Raw genomic sequence first — 16636 nt, forward strand, 5'->3', positions numbered from 1 at the left:
GTAAAGTAAGTTGTAATGTGAAGGATTGGTCAAATAATCTTGTTAGATTTGGGAAAATTGAATGGGTACTAGTGTATTTTCTCATTTAAAATCCAGTTTGGGTGATGATTTTAAGTCCATATATATTAAAGCAGGAATGTTATTCATTGTCAGTATTACACATTTAAATTAAAATCTGAAAAGATTTTGGAGGAAATGAACACTTATCAGACTGTCCAATGTTTATATTAACAGATTTTGAAGCAATTAAGATGCATCAGTTGTGTGATTCGTTCTACTAGCTGGGTAGGAAAGTCTATTAATCTGTATTCTAGAATTAGACCAAAAATTGACATTTTTTTGTTGTACTACTAGGTATACTGTCATGGACAATATATTTGTTCTGTTGAGGTTTGGTCAGTTTTTCTTATTTATGTTTGTGTATTATTAATTGCAGTTTGATACGAGTGTCTGATAAACTTGCACATTTAAAAAAAAATGTTGTCCAGCCAGATTGCTGTGAAGGTCTATACTGTGCAGCAAGTCAGATAAAATACCTATCTTATGGTTAGACCCACTGTTAAAAGGTAGATTGCCAAAGCTGGTGCTTCAGGAGAGTAGGTCCTCATCTGTCTGTCTTGTATTGTAGGTGGGATGCATGGATACATCACACAAGACAGCAGTAGGCTTGTCATTTCATCCCCTGGGAGAGACTACAGTGAACTGGCATCTCCATCCATGGGCAGTACCCATCAATGGCAGTGACCAAGTCCATCCTTATGCCTCTTGAAAAATAGTTTTTTGCAGGTACAAAAAGAGGGCTGGTGAGATTTGGAGAAATGAGTGCTTAGTGTACATGACAATTCTTTGCTGATGTGATATGCAGGTTAAAAAATATTCAGTAACCGTGTAGAATTAGAGTAAATGTATATGCGCAAGCAAGCTAACCCTGTATTAAAATTGTTAAAATGCCATACATGAGTTGAAACAGAGAGAGCATGCAAACAGAACAAGTACTTCCCAAGAAGAGAGTCCTTAGAGATTTTTGAGGGTGTATGGACTTTAAAAATGATGCACTAAGCTGAAAACAATGACTGCTCCTCAACCTTCTTGAGTCTAGGATTTTGATTCTAATCAGGCAATTTTACAAGACCCCATCCTCAGCATTTGTTTTAGCTACTGGCCTCTTTCATCCCCTATAGAAGTGGGCATGTCAGCAGTTTCTCGCACATTCTTCCAGGCCTTTTACCACTTTATAGGTTCAGCAAATTTGTGGGCTATGTTCTGTAAGGCAGTTAACGTTGACATTTGCATAACAATTTCAAGTCTAACCAGTAAGACACATGTGGCTCTTTCAACTCTGGTAGTCCACAGAACATGCACTGGGTAGAGCAGTGGTACTAAGACAGTCCTCTGAGAAAGCCCCACACAGCATATTTTGGGCGTCTATACATCCAAGTTTCATGGGAAGGAAATTAGTGTAAACAGTATTTGCTATGTTTCAAGCCTTCCATACCACAAGTCCTCCAGCTTTGCTTTGCAGGATTTAAGAAAATTGGTAGAGGTGCACTTTGCGGTATGGCAGAGCTTGCAGCAGTCCCCAAACCCTCTCCATCTTCGGGCTGTCATTGTAGTAATAAAATAAAAAAAAATTTAAAAAAGACTCCTCCAAGAGAATCTGATTCTTCCACTGATAATAAGGAAGACTTGGCATATATTTCCTAGATGCCGTTCTCGGTGTCTTATTCTGATGATGACACAATATCAGGTTGACTGCAAGGACATCTCTTTTCTGGAGATCCTCAACTTCATGGGGTAGCATTTTAAATGGGAGTTGTGAAAAGTGCCAGGGACAAAAAAGTCGCTAGACCTGTTGGGCTTGAAGGAGATTGAGCCCACCACTGTACCTCAGTGATGCAAAGAAACCTAACAGGCTTCACAGGGTGAATACATGAACCACCCATATAATAGAGTGAGGTATTGACATTTAGAAAATAGTGAAAACTTCTCTTCAAAAGGTTTCTCCACCTTTTGTCTTCACTTATCTGTTAATAAACTTGCTGTAAGTATTTTCAAGACAGCTGCCATTTATTTTGGAATTGCCAATTAATTCCCCAAAACTCAATCTTCACTTTAAAACACAAACAATGAGAGCACTGCCATAGTGTACATTTACAGATACTGTGGTCTTGAACCAATTTGTCTTACACTGACAATTAGCACAGTGGATTAAAGCTCTGGCTTGTTAATGAGCCTTTTCTTGTTCCAAGGATACAGGGTTTGAATCTTTCCATCTTCAGTTTCATACTGTGTGACCTTAAGCAAGATACTTAACCAAGCGGTGCTTTGGGGCAGTTGGGAATTTTGGCTAAAAGCCTTACTGGTCTTCTGGACTGTTTGCCTAGTCACTTCTTGCGAGTGTGTATGTAATATGTCTCCAGTCACATTAGTAAGGAATAACCAAACACGTGCCAGCCAAGAAGTAAAATGGATAAACTCAGCTTGCTGAAATTAACTGTTCAGTTCTGATGAAGTTCCATACATAAGGAATGAAAGCACTTAGCTTTTTTTGAGTAAATTATGTGGCAGTGAGTATTCTTGACTGGTCATTTTGCTAAGTTTTGAGCACATCAATAAGGAAGCCAAGGCTTGAATATGCCCTACCACTCACCTTTATCTTGTTATTCCTCCTACATCAGCAAGCTTCTGACTGCTATGTGTAGATTTATAAACTGTAAACCATGTCTAGAGCACCACTGCATCACCTTACGAAAGGCCCAGCTGTCACATTCTATCCTTCTCTTGCCCTCCCTTAGATCTAAAATGAATTACAGATGTTGCCTATCCTTGTGTAATAAAGTTGAGATTCATACATCTCCATAATTTGTCAGGTACCGAGACGGTGACAACTTAGCAACTTTTCGGACCCCCTTTTACCGACTGCTCAGGTGAAAAAAAAGCTTCAGTAAAATTATCCTGGCAAAGTGGAACCACCTACCAACTGAACTCTGACAAATTGCAGAATATTCCCCTTTCAGGGGAAGAAGACTCCTGAACACGTAAAAGAAATGTACAAATGTTAGCTTTGTTGATAAGGGATACCTTCCACCCATTTGTTCTCTGACCTTTGACTCTACCAAACATGCTGACAGTCCCTTGTCTCACATTCATTCTCTTGAACTTCTCTGCTGTATAGGGGAAACTTTCTCATTTTGCAAATATGTACAAGTTCATGTAAATATCAGACAATAGTATTCCTCATTAATCTTTTTTGAGTGTGAAATATTTAAAGAATGTTAGTATTGTATTTCTTCTTGGAATTCAGCAGTGTTGCAGATGTTCATCGTGTTTCACTGTTGCAGTCATCACTGTTGGGTTTTCCTGCCTGCAGGCAGCCCACAGTCAGCCAGAATTCCAAAGTCTAGGTCCAGCGTCGGCTGCTGTCGCTTCTTCCCTGACGTCAGTGCTAGTTGTCGGATCTGTGCTAGATTTAACCAACGCACTATAAAGCATTTGTACGACTTTGCATTTCACTATTTTGGCAGGCGATTTAACTATAAAATGTCGTCGGATAGTCATCCGACTACCAGAATTATTAAAAAGCGTAGAGAAAAGAATAAAGATAGGCTTCCGAGGTCCAAAACGGATGACAATATTTCTTCAGAGCCAGTTGCCGGTCCGGCGGCCGTCACCGAGGCGCTTTCACAGCCCCTGGCACCCGCCATTGTAGAACCGCAGGCCGATACCGACTCCCACGAGGAGCCGACGAGGCCTTCAGAGTATCAAGCGACAGGACCTTCGGACAACATTCCCTCAGATGGGTCCGGAGCCGCGGCGTCTGAGGGAGTTTTAAGGTCTACTCAACTGTATGTAAAAATGACTTCAGCATCAAAGACAAAGACTAAAGCACCAGCAAAGACAAAGAAACGAGTACAGGCCTCTACAAGACCAGGCCACCAGACCACAAAAGCAAATGCTCAAAATGGCCGAAGACCTGCTTACCTTGATTAGGGGCTCTCATCCCCCTCTTGATAAAAGGCCTAGGCAAGAGGTAGATTATGACTCTTCTGATCAGGTCTCAATTTCCTCTGTTTTCTCCTCTGAACAGGAATATTCCCTCCCCCCTTATGAAGATTCTGATGCTAAAGAATCTATCCCTTCTGCCTCTCCACCTGAGGATTTTTCTTTTGGGGAAACCTTACATGACATAAGGGAGCATTTTCACTGGGAAGGTCAGGAATATTCTGAATCTAAGAAAAGACTCGGGGATTTTCTTCTACTCCCTCAGCATAGACCCCTGGCTATCCCTCCTGTGCTAGATGTTGTAGATGATGTTTTTGCAGAGTCCAGTTTGTCTCCTGACTCCTTGCCTCCAGCCCCTGTTAAGCCAGATAGATATTACAGGGTTCCGGATACTCATAAATTCCTTTTCAAAAAACCCTCAGCTGAAGCAGAAACTATCTCACAGGGTCCCAAGGGAATAAAGGCAGCCACTGCTAAAAATCCTACCCCCTCCGACAGGGATTCCAGGGCTCTGGAAAGATGGGGAAAGAAGGTGTATACTTCTGCCACCTTGGCAATAACAGCTTTAAATTGTCATTTTCATATGCTTAAATACCAGCAATGCCTTTTGTCATTATTAAAACAAAAAATGTTGAATATTGCTGAATGTGCAGAAAACAAGGAAATGCAGGATTTAATGCATGCTACTGAACAAGTGGGAAAGCATACTTTACAATGTGGTTTTGATTCTATGGAGGCCTCCTGCAGGGCCGCTGTGACTGGTACAGTTATTAGGAGACATGCTTGGTTAAAGGAACAAAGTCTACCAGATCATGTTAAAGCAAAATTATTAAATGCTCCTCTACAGCACAATGTTTTGTTTGGTTCAAAGGTAGAGGAAGTGTTAAAGAAAGTGGAAGACAAGGCCAAGTCTGTGCAGACAGTCAAGGATTTCATGCAGGTTCAGCCACCAAGGTTTAGCAGGCATTGGCCATCTTAAGAATTGGTCCTTTCCGAATATTGACAGACCTCAAAGGGGCAGATATAGACGCACTAGGGGCAGATCCCAGCCCCAGACCTCTTACAGACCTAGGCAGTGGAGTTCTTCCACCCCCAGGGGAGGTGAAGACAGATCACAACCATACAGAAAACAGTCACAGTGACTTCCCCTTACCAGCTCCAAGCACTTATCTGCTAACAGCCCCTTTGGGGGGAAAATTAGCACTTTTTTGCAAAAATTGACTCCTCATAACTCAGGATAAATGGGTCTTAGACATAGTAGCAAAGGGCTACACATTTAATTTCCATACTTTAACAAGACCGAAAGGATGGCTGTATCTGCCAAAAAAACAGTGGGCAGAGGCACAAAACCAAGTACAATCCCTCATGTACATTAGGGCCATTCAGTTAATACCGGACGCAGAAAAAGGACAAGGATTTTACTCAAGACTTTTCCTAGTCCCTAGGAAGGAAAAAACCTGGAGACCCATCCTAGAGTTATCCATTCTAAATACCTTTCTGGATATTCCAAAATTCAAAATGCTGACACTACAGCAACTGTTACCCATGCTGGACAAGACCGCTTGGATGGTAACACTGGATCTAAAAGAGGCATATCTGCATGTCCCAATCAGACCTGCATACAGAAAATACCTAAGATTCAAAACTGGTTCGAAGCACTACCAATTTACTGTACTGCCCTTTGGCTTATCTACTGCGCCCAGAGTCTTTACCAAGTGCCTGGCACCAGTAATGGCATTCTGCAGACAGAGGGGAATACAAATATACCCCTACTTGGACAACTGCCTCATTCAGGCGGACAGCAAAGACCTTCTACTGCTGCAGCTGGCATTTGTGAAAAAACTATTAATATGCTTGGGGTACGCAGTAAACAAAAAGAAGTCAAACCAAATACCCTCGCAACAGATAACATTCCTGGGTGCAAATTTAGATACTACAACCCAGATGGCTTACCTCACGCCAGACAAACAGAGGCAACTGGCCACCTACTTCAAAATGCTGTCTACAAAACACCAACTAACTGCAAGACAAGCTCTGCAGGCCTTAGGATTCATGGCTTCCTGCATTCTACTAGTTCCATATGCAAGATTGCATATGAGGAAACTGCAATGGTACCTAAAGAGTGTTTGGTCTCAACATTGCCACAGCTTGGAGGCAATAATTGCAATTATTCCCTACCTTCAGCAGGAGTTTCTATGGTGGGCAAAGGCCTGTCATCAGAATAAGGGACAGCCTTTTTCTCTAACCCCACCCAAACAAACCTTAACTACAGATGCCTCAGATTATGCTTGGGGAGCCCATATGGAGGGAAAATGTATCCAGGGCATATGGACAGAGAGCCAACAGCATCTCCACATCAATCTGAAAGAGATGCTAGCTGTACAGAATGCCCGGACAGCCTTCAAGGATTTAATTCAACCAGGACAACTGTTGATAAGGACGGACAATACCACAGTCATGTGGTACATAAACAAACAGGGGGGCTCTCACTCTTACTCCCTGTGCAGACTAGCTATGACTCTGTGGAACACAGCATTGGTCCATCAAGTCTATCTGCAGGCCCAATTCCTGCCAAGAAAGAACAACACCTTAGCAGACAATCTCAGCAGAAACTTAATAGATATTGGATCCTCAGATTTTCAACATGATAATAGAGAAATGGGGATGCCCGGACATAGACCTATTTGCATCACCTCAAAACTGTCAGCTGAAAACTTTTTGCACAAGAACCTACCACAAACAAGCATGGAAAGTGGATGCTCTGTCCTTCACTTGGAGAAACCTGTCAGGGTACGCCTTCCCTCCACTGCCCCTTCTTCCAAAGGTGCTACTAAAAATCAGGCAGGAAAAACCAAGAATGATTCTGCTAGCCCCAGACTGGCCTCGCCAGTTCTGGTACTCAACCCTAAGGAATCTGTCTCGGGAATTAGCTTGGATTTTACCACAAATTCCACATCTGCTGTCTCAGAACAGTGGTCACATTCTGTACAGCCATCTCAGAACTCTAAACCTAGCAGCATGGCAGATTCTATAGCCATGGATAACACTGCCCTCAGCAAACTGGTTATTGATGTCATTCTGGAGGCCAGAAGGCCTAGCACTAAGAAATCTTATGCTGGAAAATGGAAAAGATTTTCCACTTGGAACCAGGCTCAGGGAATTGACGTGTCAAAACCAAATATTCCTCTGATTCTACAATACTTAACAGAGATGTTGCACAAAGGCCTATCCTTTTCATCTATAAAGATTCATGCCTCTGCAATCTCAGCTTATTACAGTACTGCTCCGCCTATGTTTTCTCATCCTTTGCTTAGGCAGTATCTCAGAGGACCAAAAAACGTAAGACCTCCTAGAAGGCTGCCAGCCCCTGCATGGGACCTTAACTATGTTCTGGAAAAGCTCACTCTACCTCCATTCGAGCCATCTGCAACTGCTGATACACAGCTTCTATCTTGGAAAACAGCCCTGCTTTTAGCAATAACCTCTGCTAGGCAAGTTTCAGAGTTACAGGCCCTCATGGCCGTGGAACCCTTCAATGTTAAGTTGTCTATCTCGCCTTCATTTCTTGCTTGTTGGGATCGGAGCCGATCCTCTGCTCCGACTCTGCCATCTTCTATAGCTCTAGAGCTGTTTACTGGCTCAAGGCTACCCCTTATCCCATGATGTCTAGCGCTAGCTACCCAGATCTCGTTTGCCACTTCAGCTGCGAGGTGAGTCTCTTACTGGCTCAGGCTTGTGTAAGTGAATTTAATAAGTTCTTAGCTCTTTAGGGGGTCTTTTTCTTCATAGTTTAGTCTACTTTTTATCGTTAGAGATCTTCTGGTAGTTTTAGCCTTATTTTAGTTTCCTATAAGAACTCGTTTAAGTTAGAGAGTTCTTCCCCTCTCCCCTTACCCCACCTTCTCTTACTTGTAGAGTTTATTTTTTATTCAAAAAAATCCCTCCCAGATGTTCCACCCAATCTGAGAGATCAAGCAGTCATATAAATTTCAAGACTGCTAGAAAAGAGTCATCCAGGAAGTCCCAGCAGACCAGCACGGATCTGGAATTTACTCAAGGTTCTTTTTGGTACCAAAAAAGACAGGGGACTGGAGACCAATTTTTGGATCTCAGCAGACTGAACAAGTCTGTTCAAAGAATAAAGTTTCGGATGGTCATTCTACCCTTTCTGGGTCAGGACAATTGGATGTGCTCTGTAGATCTTCAGGATGCGTACTGTCACATCAAAATGAACAGACGCTCCAGGAGATTCCTTCGCTTCTGGCTGGGAGCCAGTCATTACCAGTTTAGAACTCTGCCCTTTGGTCTCACCACAGCCCCCAGGGTGTTTACCAAATGTATGGCAGTGGTCTCGACTCACCTGAGACGTCAAGGATGCCAGGTGTTTCCATACCTAGATGACTGGCTCCTCACTGCTACTACCAGGCACCAACTTCTTCAAGCCAGGGACTATACAATCGCAACCTGTTCCCAATTAGGCATCACTATAAATTTCGAAAAGTCTGTCTTGTTGCCCTGTCAGTCTATTACCTACATAGGAGCAGATCTAAATACAAGAACTATGTCCACAAAACTACCTCTGGACAGGGTATCCACAATCAGACAGCAAGTTCATATCCTCATGCAATGCAAAAAAGTGCAAGTCTGGTTGGTCCTCCAAACGCTGGGTTCCATGGCAGCGGCCTTTCTTCTCATACCTCTAGCCCACTTTCACATGAGAATCCTCCAATGGCTCCTCTTCACTCAGTGGTCCTTTCAACAACTTCCCATGTCTCACATGATCATGATTACAGAAGCTGGCAAAAGACACCTTTCCTGGTGGATGGTCTCCCCGCTAGTGTCTCAGGACAGACCATTCATCCAACCCCATCCGGTTGCCGCAGTGACCACGGACGCCTCACTGATGGGGTGGGGGGCATTATCAGGGCAGGACAGTCCAAGGCATATGGCAACCTCAAGAGTACCACCTGAACATAAATGTCTTGGAGATGAGCTGTGCTACTAGCGTTGCAAGCACTTCAGGACTCCCTCCCTCCGGGAACTATTGCAGTTCAAACGGACAACATGTCTGTGGTTTGGTACATCAACAATCAGGACGGGACCAGATCCTATCCCCTATGTCAAGAAGCACTCAGACTCTGGCAGTGGGCAATTTCCTCCCAACGTTTTCTGATCGCAACGCACATCCCTGGGAAATCCAACGTCATAGCGGACAGGCTCAACAGAGCTGTTCTCATGCCTCACGAGTGGTCTCTGAATCAGGTAGTTGCGGTCCGCATATTCCGCAAATGGGGATAGCCTTGCTGCGATCTGTTTGCAACCCCCTTCAACACCAAATGCAGCAACTATTTCTCCCTTCTACCGCTTCCCGGTCATCCTCTCAGAGATGCTGTAGTCCACGATTGGCCACAGGGACTTCTTTATGCCTTCCCACCTTTTCCTCTTATACCCAAACTTATTCAGAAAGCGATATTGTTGGGTTGCAAAATGATCCTCATTGCTCCTTACTAGCTTCGACAGATTTGGTTTCCATTCCTGCACTGCTATCTTCTCGAGCAGCCCTGGACCCTGGATCCTATTCCAGACCTACTGATTCACCAATCAGGAGAACTGCATTGATCCCTTCAAACACTCCAGCTCACAGCTTGGTTGATCCAATTCCAACCCTAGCCAGGCTTCCTAGCATTTCCCCAGCAGTGCGTGAAATTATAGTATCTTCTCACAAATCGGCTACTAGGAAGACATATGCTAACAAATGGAAATGTTTCTCTTATTGGGCAGAGGCCAGAAACATAGAACCCTTCTCAGCCCCAGTTCACGAGATCTTGGAATTTTTAACTGAACTTTTTCATTCTGGGTCCGCTTCTGCTACAATCAGGGTCCAACTAGCAGCCATATCTAATTATCATGTTGGCTTCTCTGATCTGAATATTATGTCTCATAAGTTGTGTAAGGCCTTTCTTCGAAGGACTACTCTTCTTAGGCCTCCAGTGAGAGATCCCCACTCCTCCTTGGGATCTTAATTTGGTACTAACCTCATTGATTATGCCCCCGTTTGAACCAGCAGCTTCCTGCGCCCTTGGCTTTCTATCCTGGAAAACTCTCTTTCTGGTAGCTATTACCTCAACCAGACGTGTTTCGGAACTTCAGGCATTAAGTGCTCGTTCTCCATACTTAGTCTTTCACAAGGATAGGGTAACACTGAGAACTAATCCTTCTTTCATCCCTAAGATGTGCTCAGAAAATAATCTTAACCAATCCATAGACCTTCCAGTGTTCTTCCCTAACTACACCAATTAGGCAGAATACAAATTACACCTTTTGGATGTTCATAGACAACTACGTTTTTACCTCCATAGAACAAAGGACATAAGGAAGTCGGACCAGCTCTTCCTTTCTTATGCTAAGGGCAAACAAGGTCTTCCAGTCTCCAAAATGACCCTGTCAAGGTGGTTGTCTCACATCATCACCTTCATTTATCAACTGAGAAACAAACAATTATCTGCCAAACCGAAAGGACACTCTACTAGGGCCTTGGCCACCTTTGTAGCCTTCCAGTCCAGGTTACCCCTTGACACTATCTGTGCCACAGCCACATGGGCAAATCCCTCATACCTTTATTTCTCATTACAAGTTGGATATGGCTTCCAGAAATAGAGCTAACTTTGGTTCTGCTGTTCTGAAGAGTTTGTTCCAATGAGCCACCCGGGAATTAGGTGCTAGGGACGCTGTCCCAACAAACAAGAAACGAAGGCGAGATGGACAACTTAACATAAAGAAGTTATGTACCTACCATAACGTTCCATGTTAGTTGTCTTCATCTCGCCTTCTTTCTTGCGTCCCACCCTCCATCCCCCTATCCTATTGGATCGAGAGGAGTTTACTTTCACCAGCTGAGTACTTTCTGATTTGTTTCCTCCTTTAAGTTTAAGGGCATTACAGATATGTCCAAATAAACTGCTAGTTGGGCTAGTTTATTCTTGCTATGTCTGGGGTTAGCTATTACAAACGAGATTTGGGTAGCTAGCGCTAGGCATCATGGGATAAGGGGTAGCCTCGAGCCAGTAAACAGCTCTCGAGCTATAGAAGATGGCTGAGTCGGAGCCAAGGATCGGCTCCGATCCCAACAAGCAAGAAAGAAGGCGAGATGAAGACAACTAACATGGAACGTTATGGTAGGTACATAACTTTTTTTATTTTTCATCAAGACAGGGTTTCTCTAAGGACAAATCCAACCTTCATGCCTAAAGTATTATCAAAAGTAGCCCTCAATCAGACCATTCATCCGCCTACCTTCTATCCTAACCCACAGAATAAAGGGGAAAGGATCCTGCATACTTTGGACATTCACAGACAGCTGCGCTTCTACTTGGACAGGACTAAAGCTTTCAGGAAGACAGAGCAATTGTTAGTGGCATATGCTGCAAATGCACAGGGAAAGGCTGTCACAAAGCAAACTATTTCTAAATGGATTGGCCACTGCATCCGATTCTGCTATTCTCATCATGGCAAACCAGTTCTAGCAACATCAGGTCACACACTACAAGGGCAGCAGCAACCTCAGCAGCCTTCCTCAGAGGAGTCCCAACCAAAGACATACTAGAGGCTGCTACATGGAGTTCAGTGCACACCTTCACCAGGCACTACAACTTACCTCAATACTCAAGCCCAGGGCAGGCTTTGCCACTACAGTTTTGCAGGGCCTCATAGCCGCTCCTAATGTATTATAACCATCCTCAGCTTTGGGATTCAACCCAACAGTGATGACTGCAACAGTGAAACACGAACATAGTACAGTTGTGTACACTTACCATAAATGTAGATGTTCGAGTGTTTTCACTGTTGCAGTCTGGGTTACCCTCCCTCCATCCCCCATACTCTATCCTGGGACTTCTCTATGACTTTCTCCCTCTCTCTTTTCTACTGCCTATGGGGTGTATTTGCAGATAAAAAGAGAAAACTGTTTAATTTGGTGCAGGCATATGTATTTGGCAATGTTAGCCTTTATTGAGCACCTGACATCTGGAGCAAGAAAGACTGAAGACAATGGCGTCGGCTGTAACCTAAATACCCCTGGCGCACTGACATCAGGGAAGAAGCGAAAGCAGCCGACGCCGGACCTAGACATTGGAATTCTGTCCGACTAAGGGCTGCCTGCAGGCAGGAGAACCCAACAGTGATGACTGCAACAGTGAATACACTCGAACATCTACATTTATGGTAAGTGTGCACAACTGTACTTATTGCATAACCTTAATCCATTTAATTCTGTGCAATTATTCAGATGTGTAACCATTTAGTAGAAGTCATTGTCAGTTGCATTTCATCTATTTGGACATCTGTGCATTGGCACCCGAGTCGTGGCTGAAAAGGTTCCTTGGACCAGCCCACTTTACCCTGAAAACAAAGAAAAATAAAATTGGGCAAAAGTCCTTCCCTAGATGTTGCAGTATTCCAGTACTGGTGGGTTACCTTGCTGAGGTAACTTGTTGTGCAAATGGCATTTTTAAAGCCAAAAGCCTAGTTAAGGCTGAGTGAAGAGGACAGTGACATCCCTTGATCTAGGCACAATTCCTTTGTTTATAAGCTGTGCAGTGTACACGTACTTTCTTATAACAATGGACACAAAAGTTAGCTCACTGTCTGCAAAAGTTCCTGATTCCCAAATAACTGGGTCAGCTCTTTGGGGTGTATTGTTAATGTGCTTGTTCCCTGGAATTAGATGACTTCCCAAAGGATACAATAATGCATTTTTTGGCATCTCTGTATAGTCTACTTTTTATTCAGTGTTGTTTTTTTTTTTTTTTTCTTTTCACGTTCACTATGGGGGATAAGGCGAAGAGCTTTAAGAAGTGCCCAAAATGTGGCTATAAAATAGCCCCCCAAAATAGCCACAACCTGTGCATTCATTGTTTTGAGGTAGATCATTTGAATGTGGAGTGCTGTGTGTGCAAGTCTTTTGGGGAAAGAGCCTTTTCCTATAGAAGGAATAAATTGGTGATAAAGGACAGTCTTCCTCCTGAATCTAAGGGTGATAAGTCCAGGAAAACTTCTGCCAAACTAAAGCCCCAAGATATGTGGGACAAAGTGAAAGAGTCAAAGAAAAGCTGACTGGGGCTCTGTGTTTGAGTCTTGACAGTGATGAAATGGGTCTCTTCATCAAGGTTTAAGTCAGAACCCCACATACAGGTCCAATCCCCTTAGAGCCTGTTCTAATTGTAGACAAGTTACAGACTGTGGCCAAGCAGACTGTCATCTTTGAGTTGGAGAGTTCATGTATTCCATTGAGACCTTCTTTGATTTCCTCATTTTAGATCCTTTAAGTCCATCACAAGTGCTTCAAAGTTGGAGTTGAATTATATGATGAGGGCATTCTTGAAGAAGCAAATAGAAATGGTTGTCTTGCCTGACCCCCCCCCCCCCAAAAGATGTCAAGGATGGAGTGGGCAGGCCCTTCTTCCCACAGTTAAGCTCCTTCCCTGACCTATACTTTGGGGGAGTATCTGTTTCTTAATTCCATCATTTCTCACCAGATGTCACACAATGCAAACCTTGAAATGAAGTCCCAGTTACTAGGCTATTGGCCCTGAGGCCCTTACAAGCCTAACCAAGAACTTAGCCCGTGTTCCAACAAGTCAATACCCTATGCCACTGTCCAGCAGGGACACATGTGGAATCCCAGGGGTGTATTTTCTGTTCCCCATCCAGTTATCCAGGTTTGGCTTAAAAGGGGTTAATGAGGTACTCTGCTTGACATGGAGAGGGAGTCTGTTCCACAAAAGGGGGAGTCTCTGGGACACAAGTCTGTCCCTCCAACAAAGCCTATTGATGTCACAGATCAGGCTGACGCCGCGCATGAGGAGCTTGACCTGTGGATATGCAGTAGTCCCATCAAGGCAGGGTCTGAGATTGCTTTTTTGTCAAACAGAGGTCACCTCTGTGGAGTCTGTAGAATGAGTAGAGGGATGGGGCCTTTAGTCCTTATGTTTGAGGCCCTGGATTCTCATGGTGAGGCACCTCTGTGGTCTCTCCAGCTGCTGCTTGTGCTTTGTGAGGTACATGCCGAAGGGGGTATTGTACTCATTAGTCTTGTAAGGGAAGATTACAGGAATGTTATGACCACCTTGTCCCTGGATGAGATACCCTTACTAATGAGGTGGGCCATGTTGAAAGCTTTCCGTACAGCGAAGGCAATATGGTGGTCAAAATTCAGTTTGCCATCAACCTGGGTGCCGAAGTCCCTCAGGACTGATTGTGTGCTTGGGACCTTATTAATGTGATAGTTTATGGGGACATCACTCTCCCCAAAGGAGGTGATGCAGTTTTGGCATTCAATTTGAGGTCATGTTTCTGGCATCAGTCATTTGTTTGGGTGAGACCGTCTTGGAGGATGTCCACATCACTAGGGGAATTGATGACAGCACCCAGCTTGCAGTCATCTGCAAACCTGGTTAGCCATAACCCACTGGTTTTGGCCTGCACCTCAGAAAAGTATATCTCAAACAGCAGAGCCCCCAAAACCCATCCCTGGGATACACTGCTCATTACAGGTCTACTGCTTGAGGTGGCTTTCCCTATTTTAACTAGGTGGGTTCTATCAGTGAGCTAGTTTGCTCACTCAGTTACTACATTATAACCCAATTATAGTTCCTCATCTGTGACCCCTTCTGAGCATACAGAGTACCTTAACCAGTTATAACTGGCATGCTGATTGTAATTAGTGTTTATCCACCCTTGTTTACAGCACACTTCCCCCTGTCCTATTGTATGGTTACATGTCCTTGCCAAACTCCTCTCAAGCCTGCATGTCTTGTACTTTGGGGACTGCCGCAGATGATGTCTGACCTATTTGTACATAGAGACAATACCATCCTCCTAGATATGAGCACTGGAGTCCTTTTTCTTTTTGGTAATGGATTCAGTGTTTTCAGCAGGTGCTGGAGAAGACTGAAGCAGCTATGCAGGTGTGGAAAAAGTTTAGTGAGGTATTTGAAGACAAGCAGAGTACACATTCACGATTTCCACTGTATTGCATGCACCTTCTCGGCAGGTTTGTTGCCCTTGAGGGACTTAATATAGACAGGTTGTAGAAGCAATACTGGACCTTCTCCTTGATTGGTCTTTTGCTACAGTACTGTCAGCAACCTCCTAGGATGGTGAGCCATCTTTGGCCTCTTACTGGTTTGCTACTTCATTGCCTAGGTTACTAGCTGAATATTGCTTTCTGGGGTATACTCAGGTCTTCACCCCTTTTTAAAGTCAGAGTTGGCTTGGCCACAGCTCCTTGGCCATTGCCAAGCTACTGCGATCTTGAACAGGGTCAGTTTATCCTTTGTATTTCTAACTCTTCTTGGTAGTATGGTAGGAGTTCTTGTGGTTCAGCTTTTCCTACATGAAAACATTTGCTAGGCTTTTCCCAAGGCAGCGTGTCCCTTCACTTTTCCATTTCCCAGGTCTGTCCATCTAGCTCTCCAGCTGTTTGCAATCCAGCTGCTAAATAGTGATCAGTTGACAAAGCACTGCTCTTGAGTGTCCCTCTTGAGTGTCCAAACCATATGGCCTCAAGTTTGATGTGAGCAGAAAGTTGATAATTAGTCTTGGGTTCAAGGTGCTCCTTTACCAAGTGTATTTACGAGCAGGTTTGTGGGTTCAAACTTTGTGCTCATCATAAGCAAATCATGATTAGCACAGATGTCTAAAAGATCCCATTTGGGTTCATATCACTCCATTTCAGTTATTTTCCATCATTCCCCAAGACTTCAGAGAGTTGGCAGTACCTTTTCGGGCACTACATCACTGGTTTGCAAGTAGTCAGTACTTTGAATACTTTTTAGGGGCATTTGTACAGCTTTCCCTTCTGCAGCTTGCATTTCTTTCGATGTGACCCTTGTATTGGCACAGACTCCAGCTGTATGACACCTTGCTCTGGTAGCTTGAACATCCCACAAATGCCCCAGGCATCCCTAAAGGTGATGACAGTTCATTCAGTAAGTTTGATTGTAGACAATATAACACTATTATGCAGAGGTGAGACCAGCTTCTATCTGTGCAGTACATTTCAACTTTTTACACAAGCTCTGGCTTCTTCTCAATGTACTAGGCATTAGTTTCCATGCTTGGACTAGACTCCTCTGTATTGTCTGCCTGAGAGTTGACTGACATTGCATTGGATGCCACCCTTCATTTTGCAGGTGTTGAGTCTAGAGGGCTCAATGCATCTTTCTTGTGTTGAATCTTGAGTAGGTTACCAGAGTTATCCTGCTAGAAGGTACTCCGCCTCAATCACCCTATTGTCTGTTTGAGGGTTGGCTCACAGAGTCCTTATTCAGTCAAGCCTTTGGAAGTGAAACATCATGGAAGGAGTACATGTTGTATAGCTCTTTGTTTGGCTTTTCCTGTTAACAATAATGGTGACCCTACAAACTTGAAGTTACAAACAGAATAGGTGTAACAGAACAGGAGAAAAAAGGTGCCAAATGGTTCAGTCAGGGATTAGTTGGTGAATGCATTTTTCTAGTGTGAATTTAACTTGGATTTTTTTTTTCTGAACAAGTCTAGATTTTTCCCCAGGGTATTATTGAAATCTGTGTAGTACAGGTGGTTAGTATGATTAATTTTTGTTTGAGTGAGATTG

At 43.7% G+C, this 16636-nt stretch overlaps 1 long non-coding RNA gene across 1 annotated transcript in view; it reads left to right on the forward strand.

Annotated features, from left to right (window-relative positions):
- LOC122811752 overlaps window positions 1-16636 on the forward strand; it is a 267887-nt gene that overhangs the window by 250624 nt on the left and 627 nt on the right. The gene's annotated exons all lie outside the window — the stretch shown is intronic.

This window comes from Protopterus annectens, chromosome 9.part0, assembly GCF_019279795.1.
Source record: "Protopterus annectens isolate FY-2018-M chromosome 9.part0, PAN1.0, whole genome shotgun sequence".
Lineage (NCBI taxonomy): Eukaryota > Metazoa > Chordata > Ceratodontiformes > Protopteridae > Protopterus > Protopterus annectens.